A 19,303-nucleotide genomic window follows, 5' to 3' on the forward strand; every position below is an offset into this window, starting at 1 on the left:
AAGAAAATTATGAAATGGATACCCACAGAAAACAGAAAAAGAGGAAGGCCAAGAACGACATGGATACAAGGAGTAAGACGATCAGTGAGTGTACGAAGATTAGAAGATGAAAACTGCAATGATAGAAGATATTGGCAACAAGGCATCGGACAACGTCGGAGGACGTTTTGAACCCGAATTTATATATATATATATATATATATATATATATATATATATATATATATATATATATATATATATATATATATATATATATATAAATATATATATATATATATATATATGTATATATAATTCTCCTCAATGGCAGCTATGTACGCCGTTGCTCCCGCTTGGCGGCGCTAGTGTAGTTGGGGGTCAACGTTTTGACAATCGTGAAGTTTGTATATGGTGTTTTTATGTACGATTTAATAAATAATAAATTATGGCAGAAAAATACGAATATTGGACTGCTTGTGCGTTGAAAAACGAATTGAGGAAAAGGAATTCGAGAGTTACTGGAAACAAGGAAGCCCTTATCGAAAGATAATCTATATTAATCATCGTTTTAACGTTTTATTTCTCAAATTTATTCCCATTTTATTTTCTTAAATTAAATTCACACAGCGAAACAATTATATTCTTCTTCTTTTTCTTCTTCCTTCTTGTATGTAGGCTTTAAAGCCTGTTTCCACTTCAATATTACCCTCCTAAATTGTTTAAACTATCGCACCATATTTTTCTTGGTCTGTCAATACTTCTTCGTTGATTTGGTGACTTATCTCTTGCTATTCGTACCATCGTATACTCTGCCATTCTACTAATGTGTTCGTTCCACTCCTGTTTCCTTTTTCTCACCCATCCATTTATATCTTGTACATTGCATGATCTTCTTATGTTTTCGGTTCTCTCCCTATCCAACAGACTTTTCCCTGATATTCGTCAAAGTATTTTCATCTCTGTTGTTTCTAATAGTTGTCTCGTTTTAGATGTGTCAGGTCTTGTCTCCGCCGTGTATGTCAATATAGGTCTAATTTCTGCTCTATAGATTCTTGCTTTTGTGTCTGGTCTTAGGTGTTTGTTCTTCCAGATGGTGTCATTAAGAGATACCGCCGCTTTACTTACTTTTAAGCTTTGTTGTCGTACTTCCTCTTCAACATATCCGTAACTGGTTATATATATATATATATATATATATATATAAACAAAAGATGTAGATCTTTGAAACACACTCAGTGATCAAAAGATCCACAGGTACTGGTTTAACGACCACTCGTACGAAATCAAACAAATGAAATAGAGAATGTGGAAAAATCCCCTTACGAACAATTCACACATCCACCATTTCGGGCTGGGAAAAATTTTTTGAATAGAATCAAAGATCCAAACACCAGTTCTTAGAAATGTGTTTCGAACTCTTCAAGAATAATAAAAAATAAGTTGAAGAGGGCGAAACACATTTCTAAGAACTGGTGTTTGGATCTTTGATTCTATTCAAAAAATTTTTCCCAGCCCGAAATGGTGGATGTGTGAATTGTTAGTAAGGGGATTTTTCCACATTCTCTATTTCATTTGTTTGATATATATATATATATATATATATATATATATATATATATATATGGATTCCGACTTTAGGAAGCCAAAAACGCTATATCGCACCGGTCATACGAAGCCCGACACCTCCTTACGAAGCCCGGATTCGGGCTTCGTAATTCTTTAATGTTATTTCCCCAAAAAACGTACTTTACACCATCTCTCGATATTTTAACCAAGCTCAGAACATGTGAATACGCTTGGGCTTCATATATATTCGGACAAATTTTAGAAATGTACCATAGGTAGCCCTGAAATCATGATTAACAATACGAAGCCCGGGCTGCTTATGCCTGGAATTATTATCAAAACATACACTCGTAGTTCATGGTATCTACCACCAGTTTGCGCTGCGAAAAAAAGTATATACTCTGTAGAAGTTCAGCAGCGTTAGGAAGCCCACATTGAGCTACCGATTATAAGAAGCCCTGAAGTTTGGCAACGTTTTTGCGTATTCCTCAAAGTACTATTAGCTTGTAAACATTTTTATTACCTGGCAATGCACATTTTTCGTATTTTTGGGTCGTTCATCGTCATTAATCTTGTGTACTAAGACTCCCGAGAACAGATTATGGTAATTCTTAGCATTACCTGTACACAGTAAGATACCGACAGAAAAAAGATTTAAAAATTGAATCGCAAAAGAATTATTTATTTTAATTGATACAATTAATACAAATTAATACTTTGTATTACTAATTTACTATTTTAGTTTGTAATAAGCCACAAAATTTGCTACCAAATAGGAAATTAATATGACAAATTAAATTATTGTTTTTTTTTTATTTAAAAAAGGTTAATGCCTCGACAACTAATGGCCATTGGCATGGTAGGTACGGTAATTTTTAACAATTAGGTACCTAGTGTAATGTGTAGTGTGTGTGTGTGTGTTGAGTAAGTGTCTTGTTACTTTGCAAAGTTGACGTCATTGTCTTTGCAAAGAGACGCTAACTGTATCCGAACGTCTGCGGTCCCTCCGGTGAGTACCGATCCCACAAGGACAGAAACTATTTTCATTTATTAATTTATAATAAATGAAACATTTCTGACCCTGGTGAGATTCGAACTCACAACCATTCGGATTTTTCGATCCAAAGGTAGGCGCTCTTACAACTCAGTCAAGGACGGGGTTAAAGTTATTATTATTAAATATTACTTTATAAAATTAAAAATAGTCATTCTTATGAATTATGCGTATTATTCTGATTCTGATGCGATGAACACTTGTTTGATGGGTCTGAGCCACACAATTGAGGGTTAGGCCACTGTTTCATTCGTATTTTTAGTATTTGTCAAGGCAACAATACATTATGTAGTGCCATCTTGCCACATATAGAGCTAGATTGTGTAGACCACTGTTGAACCATATATCCAATTTTTCTGCTTTTATTGATGTATTAATCTAAAAATGCTCAATTTGTGGACTGTGCCACTGTTGCTCTGAGCGCCTCATTTAATACAAATACAAAATATTTAATACAAATGCATATAGATTTTCCCTTCCGAAAAAATCAAACAATATAGATGTTTTTTAATTGCATTAAGGGGATGGGTACGTAGTTTCTGCTGAAATGCTACTCAAATGGAATTAATTTTTTTTTCGAATTCTGAGAGAACTAATAATTATTTTTGAAAATTTTAAACTCAGAATAAGAGATTACGTTATTAGCGAGGGCCGAAAGTCCCTGAGAACTTCTATAATGTTTATTTCAATAAGTTACAGGGCTAAAAAACTACAAGAAAATTTAGTGTGACTTTTAATTTCAAAATATCTTATTCAAAATAAATTTTTTATTTATTGTAAGAGAATTTCGGCCCTCGGTAATAATTTAGTCTTTCATTTCGCGTTTAAATTTTTCAAAAATATTTATTGTTTTTTTTTCAGGATTTGAAAAAAAATGAACACAATGTCCGTGGTAATATTTTCCAAATCTTTGTCAGTAGTGAATAGAATATTGCCAGCATATTGTCAGTCAGACAGTGACAATTTTAAATATTTGACCTGGCATTGGGAATATTTTCAGTTGTTGATTAAATAATATTGATAATGTGTTTAATAAATAATTGATTTAAGACGTGAACTTAATAAAAAGTTATTTATTGTTTATTATTTATGGAAGATCCAAAGCAGAGAATACACCAGGATATATTCAGTGATCCAAGTATTGTGTTGTTACAGATATTCAAAATTGTAAGCGTTTCATAGTAACAATATAAGTATTAAAAAATCACTTTATCACTTTTCCTCTTTTCTCGATTGATTATTAGCTTTTGTTGTACAGTAGATAAATTATTACTGAATACATAAGTAGTGAAAAAATTATCAGTAGTGATTGCACAAGAGCTCTGAAAATATCGAATTTTTCCCGAGTGACACTTTGACAGTATTAATTTCACGACCCGAAGGGGAGTGAAATTACGTCAAGTGGCACGAGGGAAACAATTCGATAATAATTTCAGAGATCGAGCTGCAATTTGCTGCGATTATTTCATGAATAAAACTGTTTAAAACCAAAATTTTATTGTAATTTATTTATGTAAGTACAAATTAGTACAATTAAACACACAGTTGTTATAAATATTTGACGATTGAAAGTCATCACTTTTATAAGTTTTAAAACAGTAATTGTCATTAATGTCACTGAATGTATTTTTTCACAGCAACGAAGGGCATCTGACGTAATATACTTGACGATGGGATATTATCAAAAATGATCAATTTAATTTGTATTTCTGTAGCTTTCTATTGGTCGGAAATATGAAATAATCATATTAATTAACTGAATTAACAATTAAGGCAATTAATTATACTAGTAAAAGTTATCCAAGAACATTCAAAAGCCATCCTTGCAGTTAATGATGAAATTGTCAAGTAAAGTTTACATATCCATACCAGTGACAATTTTACTACACGTAATTTGCCGTGTAAAGACAGAAAAAGTAGGGATAGCCTTAAAATATTTGCGAATTATGTACCGATGGCCCTAAGAAATGTTTAATAAACAACATATTAAAAAGTTCTACTCTAGAAGTGGGCACTTAATTTTTTATTAAACAAATGAACTGCGAAATTAGATGTTTCTTTAAATAACCCCGAAAATATAAATTTTAGAAAAAAACTGACTTGACTATTGAAAAATTCAGACTATTGAAAAAAACCTAAATATAAGATTAAAATTTTTATAAAATTAAATCTGTAGCTTCTATATTTTTTTATTTATAACGCTAAAGTCACCCTTCTCACAAACATTGGCGCACTGTAAACTAGCGAAGTGCACGGCTGAGTTATTTCAGTGTATTTCTCTAATTAATGGATCAAATAAAATTTTACAAATTGGACAAGAAAGAAGAAAATTAAGAGAAGGAACAAGAAAGGATAGCTTAATTGGAAAGAAGAACAATTAAGCTATCTTATGGTTATAATAAAAAGAAATAAAATGTATGGGCATAAGTACGGTGTGGGCTGAATTTTGTTTAAACATTATTTAAAAATGTGTAACTAATAAAATTTTTCTTATAAAGCTCTCAAATTTGCACAACTTACCTTTCAAACATCTTACTAAACAATGTTTCATTCAAAAAAATGCCAAAAATTTAATTCAAATGATATGACGCAACAATGCAATTTTTGAAAACTTTTACGTAAGTTTTAAGTAAAAACGTAGTTTACAGAATTACCAGCACTTTAAAACGGTATTACTCAAGTTTGAAAAGATTTTTTACAATTTTATAGGTGATTTTTTAAAGCATTTGATGTATTTTTTAAAATTTACTCAATAATTTTATTTTAGAAATGAAACTATGAAACTATGAATGAAACTATTCCTTTTTGACAAAAATTAAGAAAGATAACAAAAATGTACCTAATACAAAAACCGAAAATTACCAACTAAAAAATTGTTTATAAAAAGTGATCAAAAATGTTTTCTCTAAAACTTACCTAAAGTAAATTTAATAATAAACTTGAACAATAATAAATTTTCAACAAAAATATGTTTAGCTCTTAAACATTATGTCTGCGTAACTTCGAACCTATTAATAACTTTTTTATTACCAGTTTTACGAAAAAAGTTATTCTTTATAAAATACTCTGCATCGTATATGATCTCAGATGCAACCATCAAATTTTATTAATTTTACATACTAGGTTTTACATACGATTTTACATTTTGACATACGAGGTATGTAAAAAAATATGAATTTCACTCAAGAGTAAAGTACCTTTAGATTTCACAATATCGAAAATTGTTACTAAAAAAAGTTGTTTGGAATTACAAAATATGTTTCACTGTTCAATTACATTCTTCTAAATGAGATATTGTGAACTATAAAGGTATGGTATGTTTAACAGTAAATGGTAGAGTTCAATTAGTTACCACTATAAACATCCTGGAATAACCGATAATAGTATAAAAGGTCCGGTTTCAGCTAAAATTTAAATATGTTTTCTGGTAAAATTTCTTTGCTTTATTATGGGATTACCGTCTAGTCAGTGTTAATTGTCAAAAGACCAACTCTGTCTACCTCGGTTGCTTATCGCTCCGGGTGAGTCTTAACAATGGGCCAGATCAGATAAATTTAATAATATTTACGACCGCACTAATTGAACTCAACCATTTACTGTTGAACAAACCATACTGAACTGTTAAGCAAAAGTCATATTTTTTACATACCTCGTATAAAATTGAAAAAGTTTGATATCTGATGGTTGTTTTTTGGACTTTAGACCAGAATAGAGTATTTTATGAAGAATAACTTTTTTTCGTAAAATTAATAATAAAATAGTTGAAATAATTGAAATAAAATAATGATGATGGGTATCCGTAATTTGAGAAAACATTGAATTTTTTTTCAATTATAATGATGTAATTATAATAAAACATAGTTTTTAATTCCCAACAACTTTTTATAATACCCATATTTTGATATTCTGGAATATAAAGGTATTTTACTCTTTAACAAAATTCGTATTTTTGACATACCTCGTATAAAATTGATAAAACTTGATATCTGATGATTGGGATTTAGATTTTAGACTATGCAGAGCAATTTATGAAGAATAAACTTTTTTTCGTAAAATTTGTAATAAAAATGTTTCAAATATGGTTCCTTGCTACGCAGACATAGTGTAGAAGAGCTTCTTTATAAGCATTTTCAAATTGTAATGCTACGTAGAAATAGCCCCGCTTGCACTTTTACCTCTTCTACCTACTCGTTCGATTTTAAATGAGAAATCATTGAAAACATCACTCAAGCACTAGGCGTTTATAGCTTTTTTTAAAAATAAAATAATAAATTTTTAGCAATACAAATAATTAAAACCGATATAATTTGACTTGAACTTTCAAATGCGGTAAGCAGAATTGCTATTTTATTTTTTAATCAAAAGTTATTCGGGCTCAAAAATTGCAATTTTTTGATTTTTTGAAAGTTCAACCGCGTTTATCTCGAAAACTATGCATCCTACGAAAAAATTTGTAGGAATATTTTTTGGTTAGAATGGCCCAAAAAATACAAAAAAAATGTTTTGTTTTGCGAGAAATCGCTGTTATGTGATTCCTCAACTTCTTGGTTTATAACAATCTTATCGACATGCGGATCAACTGTTACCCAAAAAATTCGTGTTCTACAGGTCAAAATACATAAAAAAAACTTGGGTAAGTCCATCTGAATACAGGAGGCCGTTGTACCCCCCCTGGCGACAGGACTAAACAGCCTGTGAAATATTCTAGCCTTTATACAATATTGAAATTAAAACCCAGCTATAGCCCCAGGTTTTCTTAACATTCGGATTCAGCATAATCAAAAACAAAATAGAAACAAAATTCAACGATATTTTTAAAATTATTTTAAATTATATAATTTAACATGATTGTTTGGAATTAAGAACTCTATTCTGATATGCAATTTCATCCTTCTAATGGCAAAAAAAAAATTTGAAAATTTTTCTAATCAACATTATTTTTAGTTGTTTATTTCAATTATGATACATATAGATATTTGTATAACAAGGGAGGAAAGTGCTTTTTTTCCTCCCGAGAATGAAGTTTACTGCCCGACGCGTAGCGGAGGGCAGTAATCATTCAAGGGAGGAAAAGGCACTTTACTCCCATGTTATACATATGGTTTTTCCACCTTCCTCTAATAACAAGTCATTTTTTCATGTTTACTTAATTTATTTATGTAACTAACCAACAAAATTTATTAGAACTAAAACTAATAAGTACGTACAATATAACTGTCAACTGTCAAATATAAGTCAAAATAAAAATGTAAACATTGTTAAATCAAAATAACAGCTTACAGTTTTTTACCATTCCGTGAAATACTGAGTGTTTTATAAATAAACGTTAAAATGTATACAAACTTACGTAATAGAAAATAGATATTGTACAGGGCGTCAAAAAGTTTTATTTTTATAAATGAAATACCATGATGTCACTTTTACTTTTCTTCCCTAGGGAGGAAAAGTACAACTTTGCTCCCTACAATCAGGTCCGGAAAAGTATACTTTCGGTAGAGGTAGGTGGAAAACTCTTTTATTATTCATTTTACGAAAAACAGTTATTCTTTATAAAATGTTCTACAGGGTCTAAAACCTAAAATACAACCGTCTAATGTCAAATTTTGTCAATTTTATACGAGGTATATAAAAAAATATGAATTTTCCCAAGAGTATTTAAATAATATACCCTTATTTTTCACAATATTGAAAATTGTGCTTATGTAAAGTTGTTTAGAACTAAAAACCATCATTAACCCGCCAGTGGTCGCTATATGAGATTTTCTCTCACGGTTTCAGAAAATTGCACAGAATATTTTTTCTGGGAAATTATAAGATCTGTAGTTCCTTCTAGTCTCCTAACTATCCTCCCTCGACAATCTAATAGAATCGTCCGCTTAGATAGTGACTCAGTTGACCTAATATCACCCAATTGTTGAGTCAGCGCGCTTCAAGTGAGACATTCTCTCATCAAGCGACCACCCGCGTTACGAACTGTACATAAAAATTAATTTTATTTTGGCACTTAAAACCTAAAATAATGTAAAAAAAATTGTAATTGTCATCAATCAATTTTCCAGAGCATTCTTGTTATATTTGTGTGCTGTGCCGTAAATTATCAAGATACGGAGATTGATTAATATTGGTTTAATTCCGATTATTTCTTTTTATTTTATTATATTATTATCTATATTATGTTACATTCTTTTTTTCTTATTATTAATTAATAAAAAAAGTTTAAAAACTGTTTTAAAAACTTTATTTTGTAAAAAAAGGTAAAATTTGGATATGTGAGAGAAAATCTCACGCGCGACCACTCGCGTAACAATCTACCTAGCGACCAATGCCGGGTCGCTAGGTTGGGAATCTATCTTTGGTTGGGAAATAAGCCACAATTAAATTGAAAAAATAATTTTATTCGCGTTTCGACGCCAAATCGGATGTCGTTGTCAAAATATAAAATATTACTAATATTTACTCGGTAATATTTTGTATTTTGACAAGGACATCCGATTTGGGCGTCGAAACGTTAATAAAATTATTTTTTCAATTTAATTGTGGCTTATTTCCCAATAAAAAATTTTTAAAAATGCCACAAGAAAATAGCTTCAGAACAACACTAAAAACCATCTTCCAATATTCCATCCTTCTCATTGAAATATTCTGAACTATAAAGGTACTTTATTCTTGATGGAAATTTATCTTTTTTGACATACCTCGTATAAAATTAATCAAAATTGATATAAGATGGTTGTATTTAAGGTCTTTGGCCATGCAGAACTTTTTACAAAGGATAACTTTTTTTCGTATAATTAATAATAGACCAGTAAGGATCTGTTTTTAGATAGATGTGAGAGGTGGCATTCAGATTTTTGCGGATAAAGTTAGGTGATAACTTCGTTAATAATAATTGATTAATGCTCCGTCTCAAATATGCCCGGAACATTAATAAAAAAAATAAAATATTTAAAAATTTCAAAAAATTTCGTTTTTTTTTCAAATTTTTGCTTATAACTTTAAAACGATTCATTTTGGAACAAAGTCGTATAGGAATAAAACAAAGGTAATTAAATTTTCTATCAGATGCGATTGGTTAAAAATCTCTTAACTAATCACCCTTGCTGCAAAATAGCAATAAATATAAAATAAGGGGGCAAAACAAGCCTGTTCTTATTCAATTATTTTCCATCACTTATGTTACACTTGGAACCTTCCTAATTCGCTTAGAAAATTTTTGTAATGTGCTAAAACCGTACACCAAATTTCATTAAAATTGACTTACTAGATTTTGAAGAATAATTTTGCAATCTAAACTTTTTTTTAAAAATTAAAATTTTTTAAAATCTTGCACAACAAAAACTAGTATATACAAAGATTTTTCAATTTTTTTACATATAAAGAAGCACTCCACCTATCTAATGCACTTTACAGAATTAAAATCGGATTGTTTAAGCAGCCTCAGCAATGTTTTAAAGTTATAAACAATTTTTTGGCTTATAAACAAATTAGTCCTGTGGCCAGGAAGGGGTGCTGCGGGCTCCTTTATTTAGATGGACTTACCCAAGATTTTTATGTATTTTTTGACCCGTGGAACACGATTTTTTTGGGTAACAGTTGATCCGGATGTCAATAAAATTGTTATAAACAAAGAACTTGAGGAATTACATAACATCGATTTTTCGCAAAATAAAACATTTTTTTATATTTCTTGGGTAAGTCTAAGCAAAAAATTTTCTTACAAGTTTTTTCGTAGGATGCATAGTTTTCGAGATAAACGCAGTGGAACTTTCAAAAAATCGAAAAAGTGCAATTTTTGAACGCGAATAATTTTGATTAAAAAATAAAATAGCAATTCTGCTGACATAATTTGAAAGTTTAAATCAAATTATACCGGTTTTAATTATTTGCATTGCTAAAAATTAATTTTTTATTATTAAACAAATTATATTTGTTTATAAGCCAAAAAATTATTTATAAGTTTAAAACATTGCTGAGGCCCTTAAATAATCCGATTTTAATTCTGTAAACTGTATTAGATAGGTAAAACACCTCTTTATATGTAAAAAAATTAGACAACTCCTAAATGGTCTACTTTTTGTTCAGAAAGATTTTAAAAAATTTGAACTTTTTTAAAAACATTTAAATTGCAAATTTATTATGCAAAATCTATTAGGTCGATTTTAATGAAATTTGGTACACGGTTTAAGTATGTTACAAAGAATTTCCTAAGTGAATTACTAAGGTTCTCAGTACCACCGAAGTGGTTAAAAACATTGAATATCAATAGGCATATTTTGCCCCCTTATTTTGTATTTATTGCTATATTGCAGAAAAGGTAATAAGTTAAGACATTTTTGACCAGTCCGATATCATACAAAATTCAATTATCTTTATTTTATTTCTGTACGACTTTGTTCCAAAACGAATCGCTTTAAAGTTATAAGCAAAGAAACAGAAAAAAATCGACGTTTTTCGAATTTTTAAATATTTTATTTTTTTTATTAATGTTCCGGACATATTTGAGAAGGAGCATAAGTAAATTATTATTAACGAAGTTATCACCTTACTTTATCTGCAAAAATTCGAATGCCACCTTTCACATCCAAAAATAGACGTTTTTTTCACAGATCCTTAGTGGTCTATAATAAAAGAGTTATCATAATTGAAATAACTGAAAATAATGTTGTATACCCATAATTAAAAAAATTCAACTTTTTTTTAATTAGAAAGATGAAATGGCATATTAGAATATAGTTCTTAATTCCAAACAACTTTTCATTACAACAATTTTTAATATTTTGAATAATAAAGCTACTTTACTCTTGAGTAAAATTCATATTTTTTGACATAATATCTCGTATATGGCTTAAAAAAATTAACTGATGGTTCTATTTTTAATTTAGACCATGCACAACTTTTCACGTTGACGAACAGAACGTCTATAGTCGTCTAATTTCCATTGATGTAATGTGACACAACGTCTATATACGTTGAATTTTTCCCTATTCTACTTTGCAAAATACATATAGTGTCACAACACTTGCTTATACATTTGACGCAGTGTCCGTCAGCGTGTTAATTGGACACACTGTACAAAACAATTATTGTTATTGTTTAAACAAATAATAAACAATTAGCGGCAAAATCTGTGAGTAGAACTTTTTACTTTAACATGTATATAAACTAACAAAAAAAGTTTTAGAAAAAGATAATCTTGTTTGAATTGCTCCGAAACAATGCATCTTTTCGTTCTATCTTGACTCTTCTAAAATGCTTCGTATAGATTGCTGAATAGAATTGGGCTTCTTATAACAGGCAATATGACGACTTATATACACATATAAAGATCTCGTAGAACAGTCGTATTATTTAAACGTAAATTAAAACATGGCAACATCGTCGGGCTTCGTATAATGCGTAATCCATATACACTGTGAACGCGTTTATACGAGTGGGCTTCGTAAGACTGTAGGAATAAGACAGTGCTACAATCCCCTTACCCCGTAAACCGCGGGCTTCCATTCATCGGCAGGTTGTAGCGGGCTTCCTATCATTTGTGAGCCATATATATATATATATGGCTCACAAATGATAGGAAGCCCGCTACAACCTGCCGATGAATGGAAGCCCGCGGTTTACGGGGTAAGGGGATTGTAGCACTGTCTTATTCCTACAGTCTTACGAAGCCCACTCGTATAAACGCGTTCACAGTGTATATGGATTACGCATTATACGAAGCCCGACGATGTTGCCATGTTTTAATTTACGTTTAAATAATACGACTGTTCTACGAGATCTTTATATGTGTATATAAGTCGTCATATTGCCTGTTATAAGAAGCCCAATTCTATTCAGCAATCTATACGAAGCATTTTAGAAGAGTCAAGATAGAACGAAAAGATGCATTGTTTCGGAGCAATTCAAACAAGATTATCTTTTTCTAAAACTTTTTTTGTTAGTTTATATACATGTTAAAGTAAAAAGTTCTACTCACAGATTTTGCCGCTAATTGTTTATTATTTGTTTAAACAATAACAATAATTGTTTTGTACAGTGTGTCCAATTAACACGCTGACGGACACTGCGTCAAATGTATAAGCAAGTGTTGTGACACTATATGTATTTTGCAAAGTAGAATAGGGAAAAATTCAACGTATATAGACGTTGTGTCACATTACATCAATGGAAATTAGACGACTATAGACGTTCTGTTCGTCAACGTGAAAAGTTGTGCATGGTCTAAATTAAAAATAGAACCATCAGTTAATTTTTTTAAGCCATATACGAGATATTATGTCAAAAAATATGAATTTTACTCAAGAGTAAAGTAGCTTTATTATTCAAAATATTAAAAATTGTTGTAATGAAAAGTTGTTTGGAATTAAGAACTATATTCTAATATGCCATTTCATCTTTCTAATTAAAAAAAAGTTGAATTTTTTTAATTATGGGTATACAACATTATTTTCAGTTATTTCAATTATGATAACTCTTTTATTATAGACCACTAAGGATCTGTGAAAAAAACGTCTATTTTTGGATGTGAAAGGTGGCATTCGAATTTTTGCAGATAAAGTAAGGTGATAACTTCGTTAATAATAATTTACTTATGCTCCTTCTCAAATATGTCCGGAACATTAATAAAAAAAATAAAATATTTAAAAATTCGAAAAACGTCGATTTTTTTCTGTTTCTTTGCTTATAACTTTAAAGCGATTCGTTTTGGAACAAAGTCGTACAGAAATAAAATAAAGATAATTGAATTTTGTATGATATCGGACTGGTCAAAAATGTCTTAACTTATTACCTTTTCTGCAATATAGCAATAAATACAAAATAAGGGGGCAAAATATGCCTATTGATATTCAATGTTTTTAACCACTTCGGTGGTACTGAGAACCTTAGTAATTCACTTAGGAAATTCTTTGTAACATACTTAAACCGTGTACCAAATTTCATTAAAATCGACCTAATAGATTTTGCATAATAAATTTGCAATTTAAATGTTTTTAAAAAAGTTCAAATTTTTTAAAATCTTTCTGAACAAAAAGTAGACCATTTAGGAGTTGTCTAATTTTTTTACATATAAAGAGGTGTTTTACCTATCTAATACAGTTTACAGAATTAAAATCGGATTATTTAAGGGCCTCAGCAATGTTTTAAACTTATAAATAATTTTTTGGCTTATAAACAAATATAATTTGTTTAATAATAAAAAATTAATTTTTAGCAATGCAAATAATTAAAACCGGTATAATTTGATTTAAACTTTCAAATTATGTCAGCAGAATTGCTATTTTATTTTTTAATCAAAATTATTCGCGTTCAAAAATTGCACTTTTTCGATTTTTTGAAAGTTCCACTGCGTTTATCTCGAAAACTATGCATCCTACGAAAAAACTTGTAAGAAAATTTTTTGCTTAGACTTACCCAAGAAATATAAAAAAATGTTTTATTTTGCGAAAAATCGATGTTATGTAATTCCTCAAGTTCTTTGTTTATAACAATTTTATTGACATCCGGATCAACTGTTACCCAAAAAAATCGTGTTCCACGGGTCAAAAAATACATAAAAATCTTGGGTAAGTCCATCTAAATAAAGGAGCCCGCAGCACCCCTTCCTGGCCACAGGACTAATTTGTTTATAAGCCAAAAAATTGTTTATAACTTTAAAACATTGCTGAGGCTGCTTAAACAATCCGATTTTAATTCTGTAAAGTGCATTAGATAGGTGGAGTGCTTCTTTATATGTAAAAAAATTGAAAAATCTTTGTATATACTAGTTTTTGTTGTGCAAGATTTTAAAAAATTTTAATTTTTAAAAAAAAGTTTAGATTGCAAAATTATTCTTCAAAATCTAGTAAGTCAATTTTAATGAAATTTGGTGTACGGTTTTAGCACATTACAAAAATTTTCTAAGCGAATTAGGAAGGTTCCAAGTGTAACATAAGTGATGGAAAATAATTGAATAAGAACAGGCTTGTTTTGCCCCCTTATTTTATATTTATTGCTATTTTGCAGCAAGGGTGATTAGTTAAGAGATTTTTAACCAATCGCATCTGATAGAAAATTTAATTACCTTTGTTTTATTCCTATACGACTTTGTTCCAAAATGAATCGTTTTAAAGTTATAAGCAAAAATTTGAAAAAAAAACGAAATTTTTTGAAATTTTTAAATATTTTATTTTTTTTATTAATGTTCCGGGCATATTTGAGACGGAGCATTAATCAATTATTATTAACGAAGTTATCACCTAACTTTATCCGCAAAAATCTGAATGCCACCTCTCACATCTATCTAAAAACAGATCCTTACTGGTCTATTATTAATTATACGAAAAAAAGTTATCCTTTGTAAAAAGTTCTGCATGGCCAAAGACCTTAAATACAACCATCTTATATCAATTTTGATTAATTTTATACGAGGTATGTCAAAAAAGATAAATTTCCATCAAGAATAAAGTACCTTTATAGTTCAGAATATTTCAATGAGAAGGATGGAATATTGGAAGATGGTTTTTAGTGTTGTTCTGAAGCTATTTTCTTGTGGCATTTTTAAAAATTTTTTATTGGGAAATAAGCCACAATTAAATTGAAAAAATAATTTTATTAACGTTTCGACGCCCAAATCGGATGTCCTTGTCAAAATACAAAATATTACCGAGTAAATATTAGTAATATTTTATATTTTGACAACGACATCCGATTTGGCGTCGAAACGCGAATAAAATTATTTTTTCAATTTAATTGTGGCTTATTTCCCAACCAAAGATAGATTCCCAACCTAGCGACCCGGCATTGGTCGCTAGGTAGATTGTTACGCGAGTGGTCGCGCGTGAGATTTTCTCTCACATATCCAAATTTTACCTTTTTTTACAAAATAAAGTTTTTAAAACAGTTTTTAAACTTTTTTTATTAATTAATAATAAGAAAAAAAGAATGTAACATAATATAGATAATAATATAATAAAATAAAAAGAAATAATCGGAATTAAACCAATATTAATCAATCTCCGTATCTTGATAATTTACGGCACAGCACACAAATATAACAAGAATGCTCTGGAAAATTGATTGATGACAATTACAATTTTTTTTACATTATTTTAGGTTTTAAGTGCCAAAATAAAATTAATTTTTATGTACAGTTCGTAACGCGGGTGGTCGCTTGATGAGAGAATGTCTCACTTGAAGCGCGCTGACTCAACAATTGGGTGATATTAGGTCAACTGAGTCACTATCTAAGCGGACGATTCTATTAGATTGTCGAGGGAGGATAGTTAGGAGACTAGAAGGAACTACAGATCTTATAATTTCCCAGAAAAAATATTCTGTGCAATTTTCTGAAACCGTGAGAGAAAATCTCATATAGCGACCACTGGCGGGTTAATGATGGTTTTTAGTTCTAAACAACTTTACATAAGCACAATTTTCAATATTGTGAAAAATAAGGGTATATTATTTAAATACTCTTGGGAAAATTCATATTTTTTTATATACCTCGTATAAAATTGACAAAATTTGACATTAGACGGTTGTATTTTAGGTTTTAGACCCTGTAGAACATTTTATAAAGAATAACTGTTTTTCGTAAAATGAATAATAAAAGAGTTTTCCACCTACCTCTACCGAAAGTATACTTTTCCGGACCTGATTGTAGGGAGCAAAGTTGTACTTTTCCTCCCTAGGGAAGAAAAGTAAAAGTGACATCATGGTATTTCATTTATAAAAATAAAACTTTTTGACGCCCTGTACAATATCTATTTTCTATTACGTAAGTTTGTATACATTTTAACGTTTATTTATAAAACACTCAGTATTTCACGGAATGGTAAAAAACTGTAAGCTGTTATTTTGATTTAACAATGTTTACATTTTTATTTTGACTTATATTTGACAGTTGACAGTTATATTGTACGTACTTATTAGTTTTAGTTCTAATAAATTTTGTTGGTTAGTTACATAAATAAATTAAGTAAACATGAAAAAATGACTTGTTATTAGAGGAAGGTGGAAAAACCATATGTATAACATGGGAGTAAAGTGCCTTTTCCTCCCTTGAATGATTACTGCCCTCCGCTACGCGTCGGGCAGTAAACTTCATTCTCGGGAGGAAAAAAAGCACTTTCCTCCCTTGTTATACAAATATCTATATGTATCATAATTGAAATAAACAACTAAAAATAATGTTGATTAGAAAAATTTTCAAATTTTTTTTTTGCCATTAGAAGGATGAAATTGCATATCAGAATAGAGTTCTTAATTCCAAACAATCATGTTAAATTATATAATTTAAAATAATTTTAAAAATATCGTTGAATTTTGTTTCTATTTTGTTTTTGATTATGCTGAATCCGAATGTTAAGAAAACCTGGGGCTATAGCTGGGTTTTAATTTCAATATTGTATAAAGGCTAGAATATTTCACAGGCTGTTTAGTCCTGTCGCCAGGGGGGGTACAACGGCCTCCTGTATTCAGATGGACTTACCCAAGTTTTTTTTATGTATTTTGACCTGTAGAACACGAATTTTTTGGGTAACAGTTGATCCGCATGTCGATAAGATTGTTATAAACCAAGAAGTTGAGGAATCACATAACAGCGATTTCTCGCAAAACAAAACATTTTTTTTGTATTTTTTGGGCCATTCTAACCAAAAAATATTCCTACAAATTTTTTCGTAGGATGCATAGTTTTCGAGATAAACGCGGTTGAACTTTCAAAAAATCAAAAAATTGCAATTTTTGAGCCCGAATAACTTTTGATTAAAAAATAAAATAGCAATTCTGCTTACCGCATTTGAAAGTTCAAGTCAAATTATATCGGTTTTAATTATTTGTATTGCTAAAAATTTATTATTTTATTTTTAAAAAAAGCTATAAACGCCTAGTGCTTGAGTGATGTTTTCAATGATTTCTCATTTAAAATCGAACGAGTAGGTAGAAGAGGTAAAAGTGCAAGCGGGGCTATTTCTACGTAGCATTACAATTTGAAAATGCTTATAAAGAAGCTCTTCTACACTATGTCTGCGTAGCAAGGAACCATATTTGAAACATTTTTATTACAAATTTTACGAAAAAAAGTTTATTCTTCATAAATTGCTCTGCATAGTCTAAAATCTAAATCCCAATCATCAGATATCAAGTTTTATCAATTTTATACGAGGTATGTCAAAAATACGAATTTTGTTAAAGAGTAAAATACCTTTATATTCCAGAATATCAAAATATGGGTATTATAAAAAGTTGTTGGGAATTAAAAACTATGTTTTATTATAATTACATCATTATAATTGAAAAAAAATTCAATGTTTTCTCAAATTACGGATACCCATCATCATTATTTTATTTCAATTATTTCAACTATTTTATTATTAATTTTACGAAAAAAAGTTATTCTTCATAAAATACTCTATTCTGGTCTAAAGTCCAAAAAACAACCATCAGATATCAAACTTTTTCAATTTTATACGAGGTATGTAAAAAATATGACTTTTGCTTAACAGTTCAGTATGGTTTGTTCAACAGTAAATGGTTGAGTTCAATTAGTGCGGTCGTAAATATTATTAAATTTATCTGATCTGGCCCATTGTTAAGACTCACCCGGAGCGATAAGCAACCGAGGTAGACAGAGTTGGTCTTTTGACAATTAACACTGACTAGACGGTAATCCCATAATAAAGCAAAGAAATTTTACCAGAAAACATATTTAAATTTTAGCTGAAACCGGACCTTTTATACTATTATCGGTTATTCCAGGATGTTTATAGTGGTAACTAATTGAACTCTACCATTTACTGTTAAACATACCATACCTTTATAGTTCACAATATCTCATTTAGAAGAATGTAATTGAACAGTGAAACATATTTTGTAATTCCAAACAACTTTTTTTAGTAACAATTTTCGATATTGTGAAATCTAAAGGTACTTTACTCTTGAGTGAAATTCATATTTTTTTACATACCTCGTATGTCAAAATGTAAAATCGTATGTAAAACCTAGTATGTAAAATTAATAAAATTTGATGGTTGCATCTGAGATCATATACGATGCAGAGTATTTTATAAAGAATAACTTTTTTCGTAAAACTGGTAATAAAAAAGTTATTAATAGGTTCGAAGTTACGCAGACATAATGTTTAAGAGCTAAACATATTTTTGTTGAAAATTTATTATTGTTCAAGTTTATTATTAAATTTACTTTAGGTAAGTTTTAGAGAAAACATTTTTGATCACTTTTTATAAACAATTTTTTAGTTGGTAATTTTCGGTTTTTGTATTAGGTACATTTTTGTTATCTTTCTTAATTTTTGTCAAAAAGGAATAGTTTCATTCATAGTTTCATAGTTTCATTTCTAAAATAAAATTATTGAGTAAATTTTAAAAAATACATCAAATGCTTTAAAAAATCACCTATAAAATTGTAAAAAATCTTTTCAAACTTGAGTAATACCGTTTTAAAGTGCTGGTAATTCTGTAAACTACGTTTTTACTTAAAACTTACGTAAAAGTTTTCAAAAATTGCATTGTTGCGTCATATCATTTGAATTAAATTTTTGGCATTTTTTTGAATGAAACATTGTTTAGTAAGATGTTTGAAAGGTAAGTTGTGCAAATTTGAGAGCTTTATAAGAAAAATTTTATTAGTTACACATTTTTAAATAATGTTTAAACAAAATTCAGCCCACACCGTACTTATGCCCATACATTTTATTTCTTTTTA

The sequence above is a fragment of the Diabrotica virgifera genome, chromosome 10 (assembly GCF_917563875.1).
Source record: "Diabrotica virgifera virgifera chromosome 10, PGI_DIABVI_V3a".
In the NCBI taxonomy this organism is placed as follows: Eukaryota; Metazoa; Arthropoda; class Insecta; order Coleoptera; family Chrysomelidae; genus Diabrotica; species Diabrotica virgifera.